This window comes from Acomys russatus, chromosome 5, assembly GCF_903995435.1.
Source record: "Acomys russatus chromosome 5, mAcoRus1.1, whole genome shotgun sequence".
In the NCBI taxonomy this organism is placed as follows: Eukaryota; Metazoa; Chordata; class Mammalia; order Rodentia; family Muridae; genus Acomys; species Acomys russatus.
This window is the reverse complement of record NC_067141.1, coordinates 67,361,456-67,383,805: the sequence shown is the minus strand read 5'-3', so window position 1 is coordinate 67,383,805 and position 22,350 is coordinate 67,361,456. Positions and strand designations below refer to the sequence as shown.

Here is a 22,350-nt window from a genome sequence, read left to right as displayed (position 1 = left end):
CACACCCAATGAATGGCTGGTATCTTCACATTATCAGGAACATGAAGAACTGGGATTTCTTGCCCTGGTCCACTTTGAATTCCCACTCTCCATTATAAAGTCTGGTGTATAAAAGAAAAGTCGGATAAGGCTGAGTTCTTGGGATCAAACAGCTTATGACTCTCTTGGACTAACTACTCGGCTGCTCAACTTTGCTTTTGTAGTAGCTTTGAATTTATGGATTTGATTTCAGGGTTTAATTTTCAGTTTTATTCTCAGTAGCAGGGAAATAAAAGCCAGTGTAAACCCGCTTAAAAGAGGTTAACTGTGACAATTCTACGCAACCCTAAAAAGTGAACGTAAGGGGGACAGTTTTTACAGTGCTCACTAAAAGAAATGTGTGATGTCTCAATGTCTCAGGCAGGGAGCAGAAAATTCATGAGGGCACGCACACTGTCCCGCCTGCCTCTAAAACATCAGACCTGCACAGACAGTGTCTGAAGCGCTCTGTCTGTCTCTGCTAACCTTCCCAGCCCCCTACTCCTGGAAAGGAAAAGGAGTTAAGGAAAATACCTGGCTGTAGCATTGGATGCCCACCATCATCTCTGCTTGGACAATTTGTACAGATCTGGCTACCACAATTCATGAGAGCCGCAGTAGAGCTCCAACAATCACAGAAGTGTAACAAAAACAACAACAAAAACAGGTAACAGAGCTGAGACAGGAGTGAATACAAGCTGACGATAGCCCATTCTCAGGAGTTAAACTTTGGGATGAGAACTATAAATGCCAAAATCACTCATTTAGGACCTTGAGGCAGAGAGGATAGCCAAGAGAGAACCCATCTATATGATACAGAGTGATAAGTCCACTACTTCCCATGACTGTTCTTTGCAGCACAGAAGCAAACCAGAAAGAAAGCTGGAAGAGCCTTTCAGCATCTCCATCTTCCAGGCCCAACATCAATAACTTATCCGCTCACTCCTCTCTAGTCCCCAGATCTTTGTGACCAGAAGCCTTTGCTCAGCCACTCTTCCTTCTAGAATATTCTCCACCTGCTCTGCCTAACTCTTTCCTACCCCTTCTTTCATCTTTAGCTTAAATGGCTCACACCTAAGGCCCCTTCCCCAATGCTCACATACACTATTTTCACACCTTATTCTGATATCCGTTAGCAGTTACAAACTATAAAGTGCCATGCCATTTCTTCACATGGGCTTGAATTCTCATCCAGTCACTCTTTAGATGCCTCCTTTGTCTCCCCAACTAAACCATACCTTTGTGCAAAGGCAAGAATCTAAAACTGAACTAATTTTGCTACTGTGCTTGGGGAGGTAGTCATTGTGGGACTTGCTGAATGGAGAAATCTGAATCACTGAGTTGATCAAAACACTCCCACATAAATATATTCCTCCTGGAAAACTTTCCTTGCCCAGCAGTGCAGCTGAGCTCACATGTAGGCAAGAGTGGAGCCAGCATATGTTGCTATGGGATTACAGAGACTTAGACTATGAAGGTGGTAGCTAAACTGTGAAGGAAGAACAAGGAGCCGGAAAGTGGCCACCATAGATACAAGAAGAATACTGTGTTCAGGAAGCCAATAGATAAACATAGCCCCACCCTCTTATAAGTTCTACATGTTAACTTAAATAAACAATATGATTGCAAGTAGGTTCCACCTTAAGAGCCATTTAGCTCTCATGGCTAGCTCATTGAGACTCTAACACAGAATGTATTCCAAATCTACATTTAGGAATATATATGTAGACTGTATGTACATATATGTATATATGCATACATACATACACACAATTGTATGATTATATTTTCATTTGGTATTATATTACCATTTACAATGTTGCACAATAATCTATGTACTATTATATAGAACTTATATGTATAGAATTTGTATTATGTATATGCCCATAGAAACAGAGTGATGCATTACTATCCTGGTGACAAAGATATTCAAAGGCATTTTCAGAATTAGTATAAATAAAGAAGCCTGACATAATAAGATTTTAGAATTTCTGCCAAGTGTAAACTCTGCCAAGTAGACTTAGATGCCTTTGTATAGGGATGCCCAGTCATTAAGTATCCTAACACCCCAAAACGAAAGCCTCTGCATTTATTCAACTATATAAAGCCAAAAGCCAGGCTAGCCTTTTTAAAAGAAAAAACTTCATAGACCTAGGGGAGAGGAATAGAGTGAAAGCGGGAGGGAGGGAGGAATGGGAGGATACCAGTGATGGGATAACAGTTGAGTTGTAATTAGAATAAATTAATTAAATAAAATTTTTAAAAAAGGAAAAGAAAAAACCTTTAACACATTAAAGCTGCATTTAAAACCAAAAGATAACACATTCCAACCTTTTCATGGCTATGGACTCACTATGTGTCTATTCTCTGGCATTTTAGGTCCCTTCATCTTCAAATCTATGAAGTAGGAAGACTAGCTAAGATGTCTTTCCTGGATCTGATATCCCTGATGAGCCTTGCATAGAATCAACCCATCAGTCATAGAGAATATATGTAATGTCCCCCATCTCCCCACATCTATTACTCTGCCACTGGTGCCTTTATTATGTAGCTATAGACCATGTGACTGCTGCCTTTATTATGTAAGTACAGACCATGTGACTGATGCCTTTATTATGTAGCTATAGACCATGTGACTGCTGCCTTTATTATGTAAGTACAGACCATGTGACTGCTGCCTTTATTATGTAAGTACAGACCATGTGACTGATGCCTTTATTATGTAGCTATAGACCATGTGACTGGTGCCTTTATTATATAGCTACAGACCATGTGACTGGTAACTTTATTATATGGCTATAGAAAACTGAGGGAAAAATGGAAATCCAAAGTGCTCATGTAGTGCAAAGGTGCACTGAAACCTTTTCCAGGACAGTGAGCTGCTCATCATATGTGTGTTCTGCTACTTGGATGCAGCCATCTGCTTTATTCCACGCACCTCACACAAGCCACATGGCGCATGCAAAGAGAAGTGGAAATAAGTTAAAAATATTTTGTTGGTGATTCACTCTATATTTGCAGGGTAACTCTTATGTCCTAAGCCTTCCCACCTGGCGGGCATTTGAAAAGATAACGTCTAAGAATGTACTCTAATCCTACTAAGACCGAAGCATCTCAGATATGCTTTCAGGGGCCCGCCGAGTACTTAGCAAGACCTCCTGCCTTCAGGGTCTCTGGGATACTCAGAAACACTGTGAACTTAAAGTGCTCCCCAGCCACTTGAGATACAAGTGCGGAGGCTCTGAGAGTACAAACTGAACCTGGCTGTCATTGAGATCTCTGTGGACAGTAATCTGATGGAGGCAAACCTTACAGCTCCAAGACGCCCAGAAAAGGAAACTGTCAACACAAGAGGTCGTGTTCTACTTTGCTATGGCCACGAGTATTCTCAAGGGGTGCATGAGACAATCCCCGCAATATGGCTGAAAACATTGCCACATCCTTTATACTGGCCTGATTTCTGGGCAAAGTCAGACGATCCTCTCTACCTATAGCTGTATTTCTATGGTATCTGACATTTCTATTCTCAGGCACTCTGTCAAACCACTCACGTGGGAATTTACTTCTAGTTCATCTGATCCCCCATTAGTTTCATTGCAGCGAAGCAACAATATATGAAACAATACAGAGTCATGAAAGGCAAGAGAAGCGACGTCAGAGTGACTAGGGCTGGCTGGTAGCAAGCATCCTTGGAGGGATATAAAGTGGAGTAAATTGAGGGAGCTATGTGGGACCAGACTATGGGGAACTACACTTCTGTGCCCAGTTACCCAGGGGAACCCAAAGCCTCATTTTGGAAATGTCTTTGCCTCCCGTTCTACCAAGTGTTACAGTACGTGTAATAAAAACCCATGTTAGCTCACAGGGAGGTCATCTCACGTCTACACACAACAGGACATCGCCCCTCCTCCTCTAAGACCAAACCTTTGCGGGCATCTCACACACCAAAACCTGACTGCCCAGCCCAAATTTAATTTGGAATATCACGCACCTGTCTCAAAGCCTTCGGTGGCTTGCTGCCTTGTGCTGGCTCTTTCTTTTGCCCTTTAGCTAAGTCCCATAACACTCACTGACTTCTCCCTGAACTAGCCATGTATTGATTTTTCTATCACAAATCTTAGATGTTGGATTGTGTCATGTTGCATCACTAGTTAGATCTTAGTTTTCTTTTGTTTCCTCCAGAGTAACTCAGAAAGAGATACTCCTTTGACTCTGAGTACGGACTGAGGACCGGATGGGCTGCCAAAAGCATATGTTAAGCACCATGCCCTTCGATGGCTGGCTCTAGAACACTTACAGGACTGCAAATTGGGCGATTCCTGGGCCAAGTCCTCCCAAAACAATGCTCTATTCATCCTGCCAGGGACATTAAAGATCCTGAATTTGAATGACTTCAAAGGAGGTACAGATACTTCTCCTAGCTCAGGCCCTATCCCTCTCCTTCTCCTACCATGCTTCATCCATGCCTTATTCTCAGCAAAATTGATTCCCTAAGTCCTATGGTCAAGTCTATATACATTTGAATCTTAATAACTGGCTTTATTAATTGTTCCAGTTCATTAGTGTGCACTAGTCCACGTCACATGTCTGCACAAAGAGAGGTCAGCTCCCTCTGGCTTACAGTGGGTGTGGACTGATGGTCCATACTGGGTACCTTCCATAAAGGGCCATGGGGACTTGAGAAAGGAATATTCAAATAGAACCCATTTGACAAACCTACCTCTAGGCTCTGCGAAGGAAAATGGTTGAGTTAGCCCAATCTGATTTCCTAATTTTAAAAATCCCCCCTTCCTGTCAGTGTTGAAAAGCTTAAAGGGTCACAAAATAGGCTCACCAGTGAGAAACAAGCATCCCTCAGGGACACCAGATTTATTTGGCTGCTCTCTTCCATATCCCTAAAGAGTCAACCAAAGAGAGCCATTTTTCTTAACTTAGATTCCCCACTAAGCCTTTTATGATGCAAATAAATGAGGTAAAGTCTAAGGTTTCGCCTTTAAAAATCCATATTTCAGAGTTTTCTTTATCTTTCTTCCATTCCGGGTGAATCACTCAGTCTTCTCAGCGCCTTTACTCAAAGGCACTTAATCTTCCCACTTAATGACACCAGCTATGGAAGGAAGCCTCAGTGTCTCCATTCACCAATAGCCAGATCAATCATGTGTCGCTAAGAAAATGAAGTCATACCAATCTGGGTTTTAACATTGCTGAGGGGGGTCGTTAAGGCCTCTCAGACTTGTCCTACTAAAGGCGTCTGATGGCCTGTGATTAATTAGGCAGCTCCCTCCTGGAGACTCTTTCTGCCTTTGCTGTCAAACACACTCACCCCAATGCCAAGACTCCTGGGCCTCCAGACCCTATGACAACACACATGAATGAGTACAGGAGCCTTCCCGTGCCCTGTTGCTTTTGTCTGGTATGTTAAAAGGTGACACTCGAACCCTCCATATGGAGGGCTGACTGGAAAATTGGTACAATTATCCATAAGCTTAGAGCATGTGTCCTTCCTCACCATGATTCTGCGATGCTGTCCTCCTGAGGATTGGGTGCTTTCTTCTTCAGTTCACGGTTTCAGTTCAGTGTTTCCTTGCCCTGTGAAAATGCTCACTAGCTTATGTGACGTCTGCGGAGCAGATGGTGCTTGGTGAGATTAGGATAGGAAAAGGGATCGTGGCGGCACAAACTTGGGAGGTTTTTCAAGCACAGAAGAAACCTCAGTGCACACTTTGGAAGTGGAAGTAATATGCTTTAAATCAGCGTCGAGTCAAATCCATGGACATATTTCTCAGATCATTGTCATCTATTCTCACCTCCCTCTCTTCGGCCCCAGTTTCTTCATTTGTGAAGCGATGCTGTAGTTTTCTCATCCTAGTCCGCCTTGTTCCTTCCCCATCACCAACAGGAAAGCATTGCTTTCCTCTTTACAATACTGAGGCAGGGTTTCTCCACGAACTCAGAGCTAGCTCTTCAAACTAGCTCCTTAAACACTGCGAAGGAGCCTGTAAACACTGCAAAGATACTTGCTGCCAAAGCATGTGATCTGATAGTCATGTGGGCCTTGTCCATCCCATATATTAACCTCTGCTTGATAAGTGGCTGGTAAGAGTATTTCTTTTGAACAAAGAAATAGTCACATTTCTAATCATGTGTCAAAGTCAAACTCTCAATCCCACAACAAAACAAGAGTGGCCTAGACATTCCCTTTAGAAAAAAAAAAAAAAAAAAACCAATCATTAAAAAGAATTCATCTTCAAATGGGTTGAAAGAAATATCAGAATATCAGTGAATCAAGGAGGCCTTTATTCAAAATCTCTTGTCTGAGGGAAACCCAGTTGTTTCCCCTATTCTACACAGTGTGGCAGATCTCAGTGGCAGAAGAGTCTACAAAAAAAATAAAAATGAAAAGCCATCATCAAATCAAGTCATTTATGCTAAATACAAACAAAAGTAGCAAGGAGGCTGAGATCATTGTGGACATAGGAAGGAGGCCATATATATATATATTCATCTTATCACAAAAGACTATTAAAATCACAAAATCACAAAAGCATCATGCCTTTCTATTGATCCTTACAACCAAAAATAATTGTTTCAAACCAACTTGTGCAGTCACCCTCATCCTGTATTTAAACTTTTGTCATGTATATGTTCAGAGTCCACCATGACAATCATACGCTTAACAGCCGACACCACACAAAAAAAGTCTTTGGAGGATATGGTCTGATACTCATTATGATTGAGTCACAGGGCAAATTTTTTTCTGTTTATTTATTTATTTATTTATGTAATCACTTTACAGCCTGATCCAAGGCCTCTGGCTCCTTACACTCCAACCCTCACATAGCCATACCCCTATCCCCTCTCTTCTTCTTCTCAGAGAAGGGGAGGTTCCCCATGGGTACCAACCCACCCTGGTACCTCAAGTCACAGCAGGACTAAGTGCATCCTCTCCCACTGAGGCCAGACAAGGCAGCCCAGTGAGGGGAAAGGGATCCAAAGGCAGGCAACAGAGAGCCCCTACTCCCATTGTAAGGGGACCCACATGATAACCAAGATGCACATCTGCTACATATGTGTAAGGGGTCTAGATCCAGTGCATGCATGCTCTTTGGTTGGTGATTCAGTCTCTGTGAGCCTTCATGGGCCCAGGTTAGGTTATTCTGTGTGTCTTCTTGTGATGTCCTTGACCCCTCCAGCTCCAAGGGAAGCATGAGCACACATGCACACACTCCACAACCACCCACCCACAACCACCACCGTCAAATTAAGAATTATTAGTCACTATTATCTCTCAATATCAGTGGACTCAATTCCCCAATAAAAAGACACAGACTAACAGAATAGATGTGAAAACAGGGAAGTTTTCTTTAAGAAAAACTACCTGCTGAAAGATCACTATGTACTCACTGACTAGCTCATCGTCTCTGACTTCAGATCCCACTTATGAATTTATCTGCCTGTCTCTGCCTCCCTGAGTGCTGGAGTTACAGGCATGTGCCACCACACCCAACTGATAATATTTTTAAATTAATTTTCCAAAAAATACTGTTTAATTGGGCTGAAGAGATTGCTCAGAGGTTAAGAGCACTGTCTGTTCTTCCCAGAGAGCCTGAGTTCAATTCCCAGAAACCACATGGTGCCTCACAACCATCTATAATGAGATTTGGTGCCCTCTTCTGGCATGAAGGCACACATTCAGGCAGAATACTATACAAACAATAAATAAATAGTTTTTTAAACTAAAATAAATAAGTAAATAGGAAAAAAGAATTTACTTTTTCTGTCCCTAAGGCATTGCAAGCATGGCTGCTGTGCTCCATGTGTGTCAGTAGGTGGCAGAGAGGAGAGAGCCTGTGTCTACCCTCAGTGTTCTAACCTATGATCAACTGAATGATTAATAGACTAACACTTTCTGGGGAAAAAAAAAGTGAACCTGAGTCTGGCACCAATCAAGCCAGGATTGGGAACAAGGCAGAGACTAGAAGAACCTAGCCTAGGACCTTGATCCCTAGGCTGGAGTAAGCCTGAGACAGATAACCCTCTCAAGGGGACATTCGGCTGGGCCAGCCTAGGAACAAGCCTGAGATGGCCACCAGACTGACATCACAAGCCCAGGACAGGAAGCTATCCTGAGATGACCACCAGTCCAGTGATGCGCAGGTCTTGGTGGGGCAAACCATGCTCATAATGATCCATGCTGGACACCATAGTTCATGAGTGGGGCATAGCACCCCTGCAACTACTCTTTTTTTTTTTTTTTTTTTTTCTGTTTGAAGCCAAGGGAAGGCTAGTTGTTTTGTTTTTTTTTTTTAATTTTTCATTAATTTATTCTTGTTACATCTCAATGATTATCCCATCTCTTGTATCCTCCCATTTTTCCCCTCCCTCCCATTTTCCCCTTATTGCCCTCCCCTATGACTGTTCCTGGGGCGGATTTCCTCCCCCTGTATATGCTCATAGGGTATCAAGTCTCTTCTTGGTAACCTGCTATCCTTCCTCTGAGTGCCACTAGGTCTCCCCCTCCAGGGGACATGGTCAAATATGAGGCACCAGAGTTCATGTGAAAGTCATACACCATTCTCCACTCAACTGTGAAGAATGTTCTGTCCATACTACTCAGCTATTAAAAACAAGGAATTCCTGAAATTTGTGGACAAATGGATTGAGCTAGAAATGATCATAATGAGTGAGTTAACCCAGAAGCAGAAAGACTCAAATGGTATATACTCACTTATATCTGCATACTAGCCCAAGGGGCATGTCCCATGAAAGCCTTCACTTACCAGGAAACTGGGACAGAGGGGTAGGGCAACTACTCTTGAGACGAGTTCAGACACTCATAAACACTGGGCACCACTAAGAGGAGTAAGTGAATGATGGAGAAATAAAAAAGAAAGAGTAGCGAATGGATGGGGGCCAATGAAGAGAGGCAGAACTGGAGACTTGAGGGTAGTGAGGAGCAGCCTGATGTGAGTAGCCAGTGATGCCATTTGAGACCATGGTGGGGTCCTGATCTGTGCTACCACAAGGGGCCACATCTGGGTCTATGGCCCTGCAGTAGCAGGGGTCTGTTACCACCAAAGGCCAGGTGGATGTTCCTGGGCTGGTCTGCTGCCCAGGGACATATCAATGTCTAAGAGCTATGCAGAATTGGCTCCACCCGCATCCTGGGCATCCTGGGAAAGCTAGGTCTGGTGGCAGGAAAGCAAGAGAGCTGCCTCTGCCCCTAGTCAGCTACAGTACTTGGGAGAGCTGCTGCATACATTTTGGGAGTTGCAAGTGAGCCATCCCCAAGGATGAGTATGGGAGAGCTGGTCCTACCACTTGCCTCCTATGCATTGATGTGGATGAGGAGAGATATCCTCCTCTCCCCTCACCCCCTAACACCTGTAGCAGCAGGAGACCTGTCCCTACCCCTCAACCAGGTGCAACACTCAGGAGAGCAGGCCCTGGGGCAGGCAGCACAGTAGAGCTGATCCTAGTGGCCTTCAAGGGTATGAGCATGAGAGAGCTGGCTCCATCCCTTGTCTGCAGATGCCTCCCTCATGTCTTGCCACCTACGATAGGCAGAAGAGCTGGACCCAAGTTCATTAGAGCAGGAGAGCTGGTCCTGCCCCTTACCTTCCACAGAATTCAAAAGAGCAGACACTTCACCTCAACTGGGCAGCCCAGTTGAGTTGACCCTGATGGCTGGAATGTTGGTGAGCTATCCCTACAGGTGTAAGCATGGGAGAGCTGGCCCCACAACGTGTATACCTTGAGGCAGTGTGGACAAGAAAGATATGCCCTCTTCCCCTCCCTCATCCCACAAGTGAGATAGGTAGGCCCTAGATCATGAAAGTGGAAGAACTTGCCTTGTCCCTCTCTATCTGCAACACTTGGGAAAGCAAGCCCTATACCTCACCAGAGCAGCAGGATAGAGCTGGCCCTGGTTTGGGAGTTTACAGGTTAGGCATCCCTGAGGGTATGAGAGTAAGAGAAGCAGGAATGCTGACCAGTGCAGATACCTCTCAGGCTCAGATGCAGGGCTTTCCGTTGTCCCATCCCAACATTTACCCCATCAATGAATTGCTGGAGTACAGGACGGGCACAGTCCTACAGATCCAAAACTTCAGGATCTCCATGACACAGGGCAACAACAGGATATCCAAGAGGAATCCCAGAGAGATTCTAGTATCAATAGAGTAGCAGAAACCAGAGACTTCAAACCAGACCAAGGAGTCATTGCAATGAACATTTGCAAGCCAAGAAGTTTGGGCAAAAGAGTATACTGTGGGGCACACTGTGACACACTGCAGCTTCCACAGCAAAATTCAATTCACTTCAAAACTAGGTGTATTTTTGTGATAGTGTGATGGTGTGATGGTGTGTGTGGTGTTTTTATGCATTTTTTTAGCTGGCTATGTGCAGGTATGCATGCACTTGTGTGCCGGTGTGTAGCAGCCATCACACAGCTGTCTTCCTGGATTTCTCTTCACTTTATTTACTGGGTCACAGTAACACAGCTACTGTGAGGATTCTTTGTCTCTGGTCTGCTCTGCCTCCTAATCACAGGGATTACAGGTGGACCGCCATGCCCATTTTATATGTGGATTCCTGTGATCCAAACTCCAGTCCTCACTGAGCCATCTTCCTTGTCCATCTCGTAAATTTCATTTAATTTTTTAAAGATGTCTTTAAATTATGTATGTTTGAGTGGTTGTATGTGCATGCAAGTGCCGGTGTCCCTCAGACGCCAGGGGCCACAAGATGCTCCTGGAACTGAATTTACAGGTGGTTGTGGGTTGTAAAATGCAGGTGTGGTGAATCAAATGAAGGCCCTTGGAAAAAACAGTAAGACTCACCCCCTGCACCATCTACAGCCTCTCAGGTGAGTTCTTAAAGGTAAGTACCATCGTCTTTATTTGACTAGTATGAAAATCTGAGCCCAGAATAGAAAGCGTCTTAGCTACGGCCACATGGCTAGTTGGAGATGGATCTGGCTATTTCACCACAGCTGATGCCATGCCACATCCCAAGGCCTTTCTTTTCTTCTCTGCTGTCTCCACTTAGTATTTGAGGTAAACTATTATACACTCCATCAGTTGTCAGTAGAACCAAACCTCTAACTTTATAGCTGCCAATATGTATATATGGGGAAAATGAGCACTGCCCACCCTTACACGCTTGACATGAAATCCTTTAGTCTGTTACTTTTTCATCTATTAAAAAAACAATCCTCTCTAATCAAGGGAAAGGGCTCAGTTCCATGTGTGTGATATAGCATCCTTCCCAAGCATGATCTTTACAAGTGAATATTTCCATCTAAATGTTCCATCAATTCAATCAAAATGTTAATATTCTGATTACAAAGTATTTCTCTACGCATTCATTTCCTTCCCACAGATTTTCCCTGAAGCTAAGCACTGAACTGGTATTCACGAGTGGGCAGGTTGCTTTGATTTAAAGAGGACATTTGTGTACCATGATGCTACAGTAATTGATCATAGTAATATTCCAGGAGATAAGCTACACTCTAAATGCACCCACTCCTATTTGTCTTATTGTATTGTGCATAGAACCCTTGCGTGGCAGCTAAACCCTTTGTGTCTGCAATAAGCCTTGGAGCCAGTAAACCAGCAGCTGTCTGTTTAAATCTATATTAAACGTGGTTTTAGTGGTGTTGAGGAGTGTCATTCTTTTTTCATCCTTTGCTGCATAAATGATGCTGAAGTTCTGGCAAATAAATAATCATAGTTTCAACTTGAAGGCATTATCTTGCAGGCTTCCGTGATTATGTATTTTAACAAGGCAGATACACAGAGCCATCTCAGGAATTTTGAAATATTAATCTGTCTCCCCTGGATATGGAGTGACAAACATGCGGTTTTGAAATCCAATTGTGACTCACATCATAACATTCTCACTGCAAAATGGATAGCTTGTGAAGCGGGATCAGCTCAGTAATGACCCCATCAGCACGCTCCACCTCTGCCTCTCTGCATTCTAACACTACAAAGCAAAGTGGCCCAGGCTGGAAGAAACAGACTTCTAATATGAGGCGGCTTAGAATGCTCTCATGAATGCCACTTCCCTATGGGGAGGGATACCAGTGGCACTAGTGTAGGCGGCAGTGACTATGCAATATGATGCCAGAACTCCCTAGGAAACCTCTGATGCAAAGATCCTCCTCATGTCATCTCTGATGATTGTTTTTAAAGGAAAGCAAAGACCTGTGATTCTATAATTAGAAATTAAATGTACAGCACTGAGATAAGATACACTCAGCCACACATGGCTGTCAATTACTAGCAGACTGACTGACAGACTGATTGACTGACTTCCTGATCTTGCACGCTTAAAACAGAACCCAGCAAGTTCTCTACCACTGAGCTTTAGTCCCGTGACTCGAAGAGTTTAAAGGAAAGGCAAGATGGAGAGTACAGAACAGCCACATGGAAAAGAGAGAGTTCTGTGTGGTCAAGAACAGAGAAACAAGAAGGAAGATAAATTCTGCTGCCTGGCAGTGTTTTTTGTGTTGCTATAGGAAAATACAATGGAGTCTTGCATTGTTAAATCTTAAAGGTCTTTTGAAGATCCCATCACATGTTCTTTTAGTCATTGCTCCATTTATGCTTCACATGCCATTAAGTATTAAAACTTAGGTTCACCCAGGCAGAAGGTAAGCCTCTCCTGCTGAAGACACCACGCACTTCAGAAACAGGGCCCAGCGAACCCTGAGCTATAGCTGATCAGAAAGTCCCCAAACCTGAGAACTAGCTTTCTTGATATCAGAGGCACCCCAAAGGCTTCTAAAGGAAGAAAACAACCAGCAGCTCAGCTCCCAGCTATGACATCTATGAGCCACAGCAATGACCAGCATGGCGTGATACGCCTATGGGTGCAAGCGTGGCACACACACCTTGGCAACAGCCAATGGTTCACTAGTTAGACTTAAGATCTGCTCAACAAGACAGAAAGCATGCCTGCTGCTTGAAACCTAACTCAGAAACAGTGAAGTAATGGATCTTAAATGAGTACCTACAAATATCACCTTACTAAACCAGGATACATCCTAACTATATTCTAAATATTTGTGCCTTTACAGCCACAGATAAGCATAGTCCTCACCCCTCATGAAGTAAAACTGCCCTTGCAACAGAGAAAGACCATTACAGAAACCACAACAACCAAAAATAAAGAGCTGTGGCACCCAGTTCCAATAAACACATCTCTAAAAGAACCCCCTGCCTAAATCTCAGGGAACAGTGAGGAAGAGAGGGCAAAAAGAGGCAGAGGATTATGGAGTTCGCTGTGAGATTGTCTCTTCAGTAAGTTCAGAAGCTACACCCATAAGGTCTCACCAACATGGCCGCTTAAACATGAGCCGAACAAGTACAAACACAAAAGACATACTAAAGCAGATAGGGAGAAAGAGCATGAGGCCTCAACCCTATCTAAAGAAGTGCAGGCAATCACTGAAAGCTGAGTGAGAGAAATAGTCTTCTTTAAGGAAGAGCACACCAATTGGTTATTCAATACCAAATAAGCAGCCCTGAAATATATATACAAGCAAAATTATATATACTGAACAGGTTATATTTAGGATGCCCACATACAAATCTCTGGGACCTGTGAATAAGTCACCCGTAAGAGTATTAGAAGGTGTAGCTCAGGGTATGGATTCTAAGATAGGGACATTGTCTTGGGTCATCATCTCTCATTGAATTATACATAATCCATATAATCCTAGAATCCTGAAAGCAGAGTGCTTAACTCTCATGCAAGAAGTCAGAGAGATGCAATGTGAAAAGAAGGGGATTTTTATATTCATGCATTTGAAGGTGGAGAAAGGGACCAAGATCCAAGAGCTCCAGAAGTGAGAAAAAATGTCCCTTAGAGCTACTTGTTTATTCCAATCAAACTTAAGTTCTGACCCCACAGAACAGAAGTATAATAAACCTGTGTTTTGTTAAGCCACTAAATTTTGGCTAATTTTTCAGAGAATTAGTTGAAAACTGAAATACATATGATGGGTCCTAGCCCACATCTCCTAAATGGATATAAAAATGCTTCCTAAAGTAGAGGAAGGCTCAGAGATCCCAAGTCAGTCCTTTCTAGAACTGATCTTTCCTTTAGAAGAACAAGCGGGGATGGTGCAGACAATAAGTGGACAGTGTGTCTTACAAGGTTCCAAGACAGCCACCATAGGGCAGGGTAAGCGCCTCTGAGAAACGCACTAGGATGTGGCCCATGGTGGGAGCATGTGGGACCTCGGCTCCCGAGCATGCCTAACAGGGTATGTCAGTCCTCTGACTCAGTACAATAAAACCTTTCATGTTTACCAACACACAGTACATTCCCTGGAGCCTACAACATCGACGCTAATGCTGTAAGCTTCTGTCTTAACATTTCAACTACATAATTCTATTCTTTGTTTTCATGCAAGTATTAGATTGTGCATTGTTTGTTATACATGTTGCAAAGCCATATAACTGGTCACATATCATGTCATCACACAAAATGAATTACTTAACCCTACTTGGAAATGCCTTCTTACAAGTTTAATGAATAATACATATATCTTCTTGTATGTGTGCCTACACACACAGTTAAAGGCAGGTAAAAAAGAGACAAACACTCAAATTACCTGCAGTTTTACGTAAATCTTGACTAGTATGTATCTGTAACAAACCAGTCCTTTTCCCAAATGCAGAATTCTCTACCCTGCTTTTCCTATCACAGTCCTTTCCCGTTTCCATCATAGCGTTGATTGCAAGCTCTAATTAGATTGCTTATAAAGCTGGGTGAAAATTTGTTATTGGCTTTCCCACTAGCAGGCAAGCACAGAAAGGATGAGGCCGTGCATACCTGCTTCCTATGAACAATCCCACGGATACAGCACAGTTCTCAGTCTCAAGTATGAGCTCAGCAAATGTCTGCAGGCTGCGTAAATTAATACAGTTCTCTATGAAAACTTCCATGGCTACATCCTCACGCCTGAGCCAATGCTTAATGCAAAGGAACCATTATTTATTGAATTCCAGATCCAGCATAGGCAGCAAGGCAACAGTCAAAATGCTCAGAGCAGTCTTTCACAAATGCCTCTGGAAAACAGGAAAGTGGGGTGTATGAACAAATAAGTTCTTTTAAAGTCTCAAACATAAGTGCTTCATTCTATTCCTAAAGTGAACTCACAATAAAACTAATTTTATAATGCAGAGAATGGAGGGGAAATAGCTAAGCCATGATGTTCCAGACACAATTTTCTATGATTTGGGAGTAGGAGAAATTGCAGATAATATCAGACAAGGCATTGCGGTATGGAAGTCGATTCCTTCTCAGGAGGCCTTTCACTGATTTCTATACAATCCCTTCTCCTTCCCTCTCTGAGACTGTCTGTCTGTCATTCCTTCCATGACTTTGCACTGAAATGATTTGTGTACACTTTTATTTTGATTCTGAGCCTCTGGAAGATATAGCCAGTGCCAAGAGTCTCAGGGCTTGAAGGAGCAGACAATGAGCTACGTTAATAGTGATGGGAAATTATATACATTGAATGGCTTTTATGAGTTAAACACCTTTGTACTGATTTATTTCATTCTTAGGTTCTTGGGTGAGATCCTGTCTTTGTGTTTATGTTGCAGACCAAAAAGAAAAAAGAAAAAGAAAAGAAAATCTGGTTCTGGGGACTATATAAGGTCTGAAAGGAATGAGGGCTGGGTATTGAAAAAGTCAAAAGTGCAAAGGTCAAGAAATGATGAGAACTGTTTGAGAGAAAACAATAAACTGGGTAGGTAGGTCCTGGGCATGCTGGATGGTAGCTGGGGAAGGACAGGAAACGGAGCCTTAGTGATAACGAGATGCGCTGTGCTAGGACAAGTGTGGAACCCTGTGTGGAGGTGTGCAAATAAGCCCCACAGTCAGCAGGCCAGAGATGTGGGAACCCTGTCCCAGATCCCCAAATTCCAACCCGATTCTTTCATCTGTAAGTATGCTGAGATGCCAATATATTCTAGAAAGGTCTCTAGCACTGTGTGGAAATAGATCACTGCAGCCCAGATACACAGTCTCCATGGATCTCATAATTAAGCGGAATGTAGTGTAGATATTAAATGTTTTAGACCTGCCTCAGTTGTGTTAGTAGTTAAAAGTCAGAAGAAACCCGAAGAGCAGTATGTTAGCATTAGAATAAGCAGCACCTTCTAACAGCCTAAAAGATCAAGGCAGGTAATTAATTGGCTTCTGATGACATGTTTATCCAACACAGGCTCCTCAAACAGTAAGATGTGATTATGATCCTTTGAATACAATCACTTTGAGGCAAATTTATTGGCCAACTGTCATGACTTACAACAGTTAGATGCATGGCCCCCTTTTGTCGGCAGGCTTTTCTGGTTTTCCTCAAAATGGGGGGGGGGGGGGGAAGGGGGCCGGAGGAATGTCAGACCTAACAAACATGCCAAGGTGAGAAATAGCATTTTCTAGTAATTGGCATTTGACCTTAACCTATGGAGTAATAGTTACTAGAGAGAAAGGATATGGTCAGAAACTCTCAAGTAAATGTTAAGAGACAGTAGGTTTATGTTTGTGTCAAAAACAGTCACTTTCCATTTGTTTTGAAAGTCTATTTAGTCCCTGTAAGGTTTCCCCATCAGCGCTACAGTGTCAGGAGATTCAAAAGCACAAATAATTCCACCCACTGTAAGTCTCTGCATTGGCTATTAGCCTACCAGTTACCAGACAGGCATGCTGGGTTTTCAATTTAGAAATATTTCCAATATGTTCCATTGAGGCTGTGAAGTGATCTCTTTTTTTTTTTTTTTTTTTTTTCTCTCTCTCTCTTATCATTCATAGACATGAGCAAGCCAACTAGGAATTTCAGCAGAGCAAGTAGGTCTTACCTACCATTTACAGACTCAATATGTTCAATGCTTTAAAGCAAAATTTCAAAGGTTCATCTCTGAAAAAAAAAAAAACCAGTGAGAAACTTTAGCAGGTCAATGGCTCTAAGTATTAGCAATTGCCAACTACGGAGCTGGAGAGATGGCTCAGTGGTTCAAAGCCACTTATTGCTCTTGCAGAAAACCTGGATTTGATTCCCAGCATTCACATGGAAGCTCATATTATCTGTAACTCTAGTTCCAATGAGTTCAGTGCCTTCTACTAACCTCCACAGGCAACAAGTATGTATTCGGTGGGTAGACATATATGCAGTCAAAAGGCGAAACACTCATCATATAAAATGAAAAATGTAATTAATTACCAATCATTTTAAGGGCCCATTAAGTACCAGATATGATGCCGATTATTTCATAAACGTTAACCGATTAAATTAACGTCAATATTTAACAATGGTAGAGGCAATCCTTATGTCCTATGGTACAGATAAGAAAATTTAAGCTAAGTGAAGTTGTTCCAAATCATATAGCTGGTAATGAAACATCCTGGAATTGTAGCCCACTATTGTAAAAGTAACAGTGTGTTCTCTAGAATGGCAGCAGAGGCCCAATGCATCTTATAAGACAGAGGGCAGGGTGTAACTGCTCTCAATTGTCCCAAAGTTCTTGACTTGGCGACCTATTCCAGTGGACTCACATTCATGTTTACTCAGCACCTCTTCCACACAGAGCACTGTTTGACTCTTGCGTTTGAAGAACACATAGTTGGGGCTTTTATTTGTGTGCTTGTTTGCTTGTTTGTTTTGAGGGAGATAAATTGTGGACTTAACTTGAGAGCAAAGCCAGACTGAGAAAATGGAATGAAGTATGTACTCAGAAACAAAAATTTAGTAAGCTAAAAATATGAGGACCTTTGGTAACCTATAAGACTGTGATTTGGCAGGAGAATTCCAAAGTCCACCGATCTAGCCCAGGCCAGACAGTTCCAAATGATGATGAGCCTAAGGCTTAGTAATGATGGTAAATGGTCACAAAGGGGAGTTGAAGACTGAGGTGCTGAGAATGCCTTCTGGTGCCGATGGAGAAGTCTCAAGGAGTATGTCAGAGAACATGATCAGAAGAGAACTGTAAGCCTGGGAGAGAGCAGGAAGCTTAGCAAGGTGCACTGGAAGGAAGATGCTACAAACCTCAAGGAATTGCAAAGGATATTTGTCCTCCATTGTGTCACCTTCATGGAACCAGGATGTAGGTGTCATCTCTAATTCTTCACCTCCCAATTATATGCATTGCTTTCATCCACTTAGTAAACAAAGCCAGATTCCCCACAGTTTTGATATCATGACATCTGATGCACTGTCCATCCTACCAAGATAAGTATGTGGAAGCAAGGCCTTAATATATATGGTTGGGCAACAGTACCGGTGAGATTTTTTTTTTCAACACAAACACAGACCCAGTCAACAGATATTCCAACTGTTGATATGAATGGCAGTGTGGAATCCATGCAACACAGGCCACGCAAGCCAGGGAAGAAGGTGGGCTAACTGCAGTCCTTCACCTTGTGCTCCTCCAAACAAAATCCACTACACTTATCTCCAGAACTGCAACAGAACACTTGCTGCAGACTCCACCTGAACTCATCTCTAGTGGATCCCACAGAGCTACCTCTCCTAAGCTCCCTCCACTGACTCATCGCATTATCTGAGCCCCCAGCTCCAGCAGACATCCATGGAAATCTACAGGCCACACTAGGCAATTACAGGTCTCCACCTTTCCTTCAAACCAATCCCCCAGGCTCATTCCCAGCTCATTTCTACTGTGGTCTCTCCTCACTCTCTGGCCCCATTCTCAGGGGACTAACTTAAGGAGATCCTGGTTCAACACCTCATTTTACTTGGAACTCCCAGTACCCACACCTTTCAGTATCCCAGAAGATTTTGCTATCAGGCAATACACAGCCACCATACTCCCATAGGAACCAGAGAGAAAATAGAAACCAAAAGACAGACTAAACACCCAACAAAGACAAGACCAAATATCCGCACATAGAATTGCCTAGGCATCAGAATGAAAACGCAATCAATAAAAGCCAGGACCGTGTGTCTCCACTAGAGCCCAGAAACCCTACCACATCAATCCCTGAGTAGTCCAGCATAGCTGAAGCATAAGAAAGAAAAAGACTTTAAAGGACTTTATGAATGTGATAGAGGTCCTTATAGGAAATTAATGAATCCCTTAAAGAAATCTATGAAACCACAAGCAACAAACAAGAACGCAAGGAAATGAATAAAACCATTCAAGGCATGAAAGTGAAAATAGCACCAACACAGAAAGTACAAAGTGAGGGAAATCTGAAAATGAAAATTTTAGGAACTTGAACAGGAAGCACAGGAGCAAGCTTTATGAACAGAATGCAAGAGATAGAAGAAATTAAGTACGTGATAGAAAAATGAATATGTCTGTCAAAGAAAATATTTTCAGCACAGTCATAGAAGAAAATTCTCCTAATCTAAAAAAGGAAATGTCTATCAAAGTACAGGAATCATAGAGAACACCACATAGATTGGACCAGAAAAGAAAGTTCCCTCTGCACAAAATAATCAAAACATTAAAAAAACATTAAATGTACAGAAAAAGGAAATAATGTTGAAAGCTGAAAGAAAAAAGACCATGTAAAAGATAAAGGCAGAACTATTCAGATTCCATCCTACTTTTTAGTAGAAACACTAAAGGCCAGAAGGGCCTGGACAAATATACTGAAGACTCTAAGAGACCACAGATGCCAGATCACACAACTATACTCAGCAAAACTTTCAATCAACATAGATGGTAAGATAAATCATCCCTTCATAAAAACCAAATTTATGCAATATGTACCTACAAATCCAGCCCTACAGAAGATGCTAGAAGATAAATTCAAACACAAAGAGATTAACTACATGCAAGAAAACACAGGAAATGAATAACCCCAGACTAACAAAATCAAAAGAAGGGACAGGAAACACACACACACACACACACACACACACACACACACACACACACACACACCAGAACTGAATGCATCATCACTGATCATTGATATATCTCAACATTAGTGGTCTCAAATCTCCAATTAAAAAGGAACATACTAACAGAGTAGATGATAAAATAGGATTCATCCTTCTGTTTCACACCAGAAACACACCTTAACATCAAGGAAAGGCATCACTATATGGAAAGGGTTAGTAAAAGATATTCAAGCAAATGGACCTAAGAAACACGGTGGTGGGACCATTTTAATAACTGACAAAATAGACCTTAAACCAGAGCAAATCAGAAGGGGTAGCAAAGAACACTGCATGCTCATCAAAGGGAAAAAATGGAGAGATCTCATACTAGCAACAGAAGAACATTTCAGTTCTTAATATTTATGTCCCAAACACAAGGGCACCAAGATCTGTAAAAGAAACACTTCTACAGTCTAAATTACATATTGACCCTCACACACTGATAGTACGAGATTTAAATACCTCACTCTCACGAATAGACAGATCACAAAGACAAAAGCTAAACAGAGAAACGCTGGAGATAACAGAAGTTGAGAACCAAGTGGGCCTAACAGAAATTTACAAAGCATTTCATCCAAATACAAGAGTACATACCCTCTTCTCAGCATTTTATGGAAAGTTCTCCAAATTCAATCACATACTCAGAGACAAAGTAAGTTTCCACAGACACAATAAAATAAAAATAACAGCCTGCATCCTATCTGACCACCGTGGATTAAAGCTGGATACCAATAACAAGAGAAACAACCAAAGGCCTGATATCCAAACCACAAAAATGCCCAACAAAATGAGAATTAGAAACCAATTTCCCTTATGAACATAAATGCAAACATATTCAATAAAATACTTGCAAAATGAATCAAAGAGCACATCAAAAGAACAACCACCATGACCAAGAAGGTTTTATTCCAGAGATGCAGGGATGGTTCAACATATGATAAATATAATCTACCATACAAACTGTAAGTAAAATATCAATCTAATTAGATGCAGAAAAGGCATTTGAAAAAAAAATCCAACACTCTTTTATGATAAAAGTTCCATAGAGATTAGGGATACAAGGACATACCTTTCCATAATAAAGACAATTTGAAGCAAGCCCATAACCAGCATCAACTTAAATGGAGAGAAACTCAAATTAATTCCAGTGAAAGCAGGAACAAGCCAGGGTTGTCCACCCTTTCCATACCTAGTCAATGTAGTACTTTAATTCTTAGCTAGAGTAATAAAACAACTGAATGTCAAGGGGATACAAATTAGAAGGTAAAAAATCAAAGTATCTTTATTTGCAGAAGATTTGATAGTATACATGAGTGACCTGAAAAATTCCATCAGTAGACTCTTACAGCTGACAAAAATCTTTCAGCAAAGTATCTGGATATAAAATGAACTCACACAAAATTCAGTAGCCCTCATGTATAAGTGGCAAATGGTCTGAGAAGGAAATCAAGGAAGAAACACCTTTCACAATAGCCTCAAGTAATATAAAATATCTTGGGGTATCTCTAAGTAAGAAAGTTAATATTTTTTATGATAAAATGTATGTATGGATTTGGCTTCTTGATCAAAAGTGCCCACAGGTGTGTAGGTTTATTTCTGGGTCTTCTACTTGACTCCACTGGTCAACCAGCCTATTTCCATGGCAGTACCATGCTGTTTTTATTACTGTTGCTCTATAGTATGGCTTGAGATCCGAGATGGAGATTCCTCCAGAAGATCTTTTATTGTACAGGATATTTTAGCTATTCTGGGTTTAGTTTTCCATATGAAGCTGAGAATTGACATTTCAATGTCTGTAAAGAATTGTGTTGGAATTTTGATGGGAATTGCATTGAATCTGTAAATTGCTTTTGGTGAGATGGCCATTTTTACTATGTTGATTCTCCTGATCCACAAACATGGGAGGTCTTTCCATCTTCTGATATCTTCTTCAATTTCTTTCTTTCGAGATTTGAAGTTTTTCATGCAAGTCTTTTACTTGCTTGGTTAGAGTTACACCAAGACACTTTATATTATTTGTGGCTATTGTGAAGAGTGTAGTTTCCCTAATTTCTTTCTCAGCCCATTTGTCATTTGTATACAGTAGGGCTACTGATTTTTTGAGTGGGTTTTGTGTCCAGCCACTTTTCTGAAGGTGTTTATCATCTGTAGGAGTGCCTTGGTTGAATTTTTAGGATCACTTTTGTATATTATCATGTCATCTGTGAATAGTACATGATAGATATTGATTTACATTCAGAATTTGAGAATCACCAAGATAGGAAAGATGTTTTCTTCAAGGCTGTCAAATTCAAATAGCCAAAACATTATGATTGTAACAATTTTATAATTCCTGATTGTTTTGTGGTTCTTTTTGCTGAATGTAGTTTGTTGTATTTATGTATAATAATATAAATGTGTATGTA

The 22,350-nt window shown here is 41.7% G+C and overlaps 1 protein-coding gene and 1 non-coding gene across 2 annotated transcripts in view; one reads left to right on the top strand and one right to left on the bottom strand.

The window, feature by feature from the left end:
* Positions 1-22,350, bottom strand: part of Sorcs3 (sortilin related VPS10 domain containing receptor 3) — a 623,313-nt gene that overhangs the window by 370,430 nt on the left and 230,533 nt on the right. The gene's annotated exons all lie outside the window — the stretch shown is intronic.
* On the top strand, positions 7,795-7,925 carry LOC127190217 (small nucleolar RNA SNORA17). Its single transcript, XR_007830724.1, has one exon. It is a non-coding gene; the product is annotated as a small nucleolar RNA SNORA17 (small nucleolar RNA).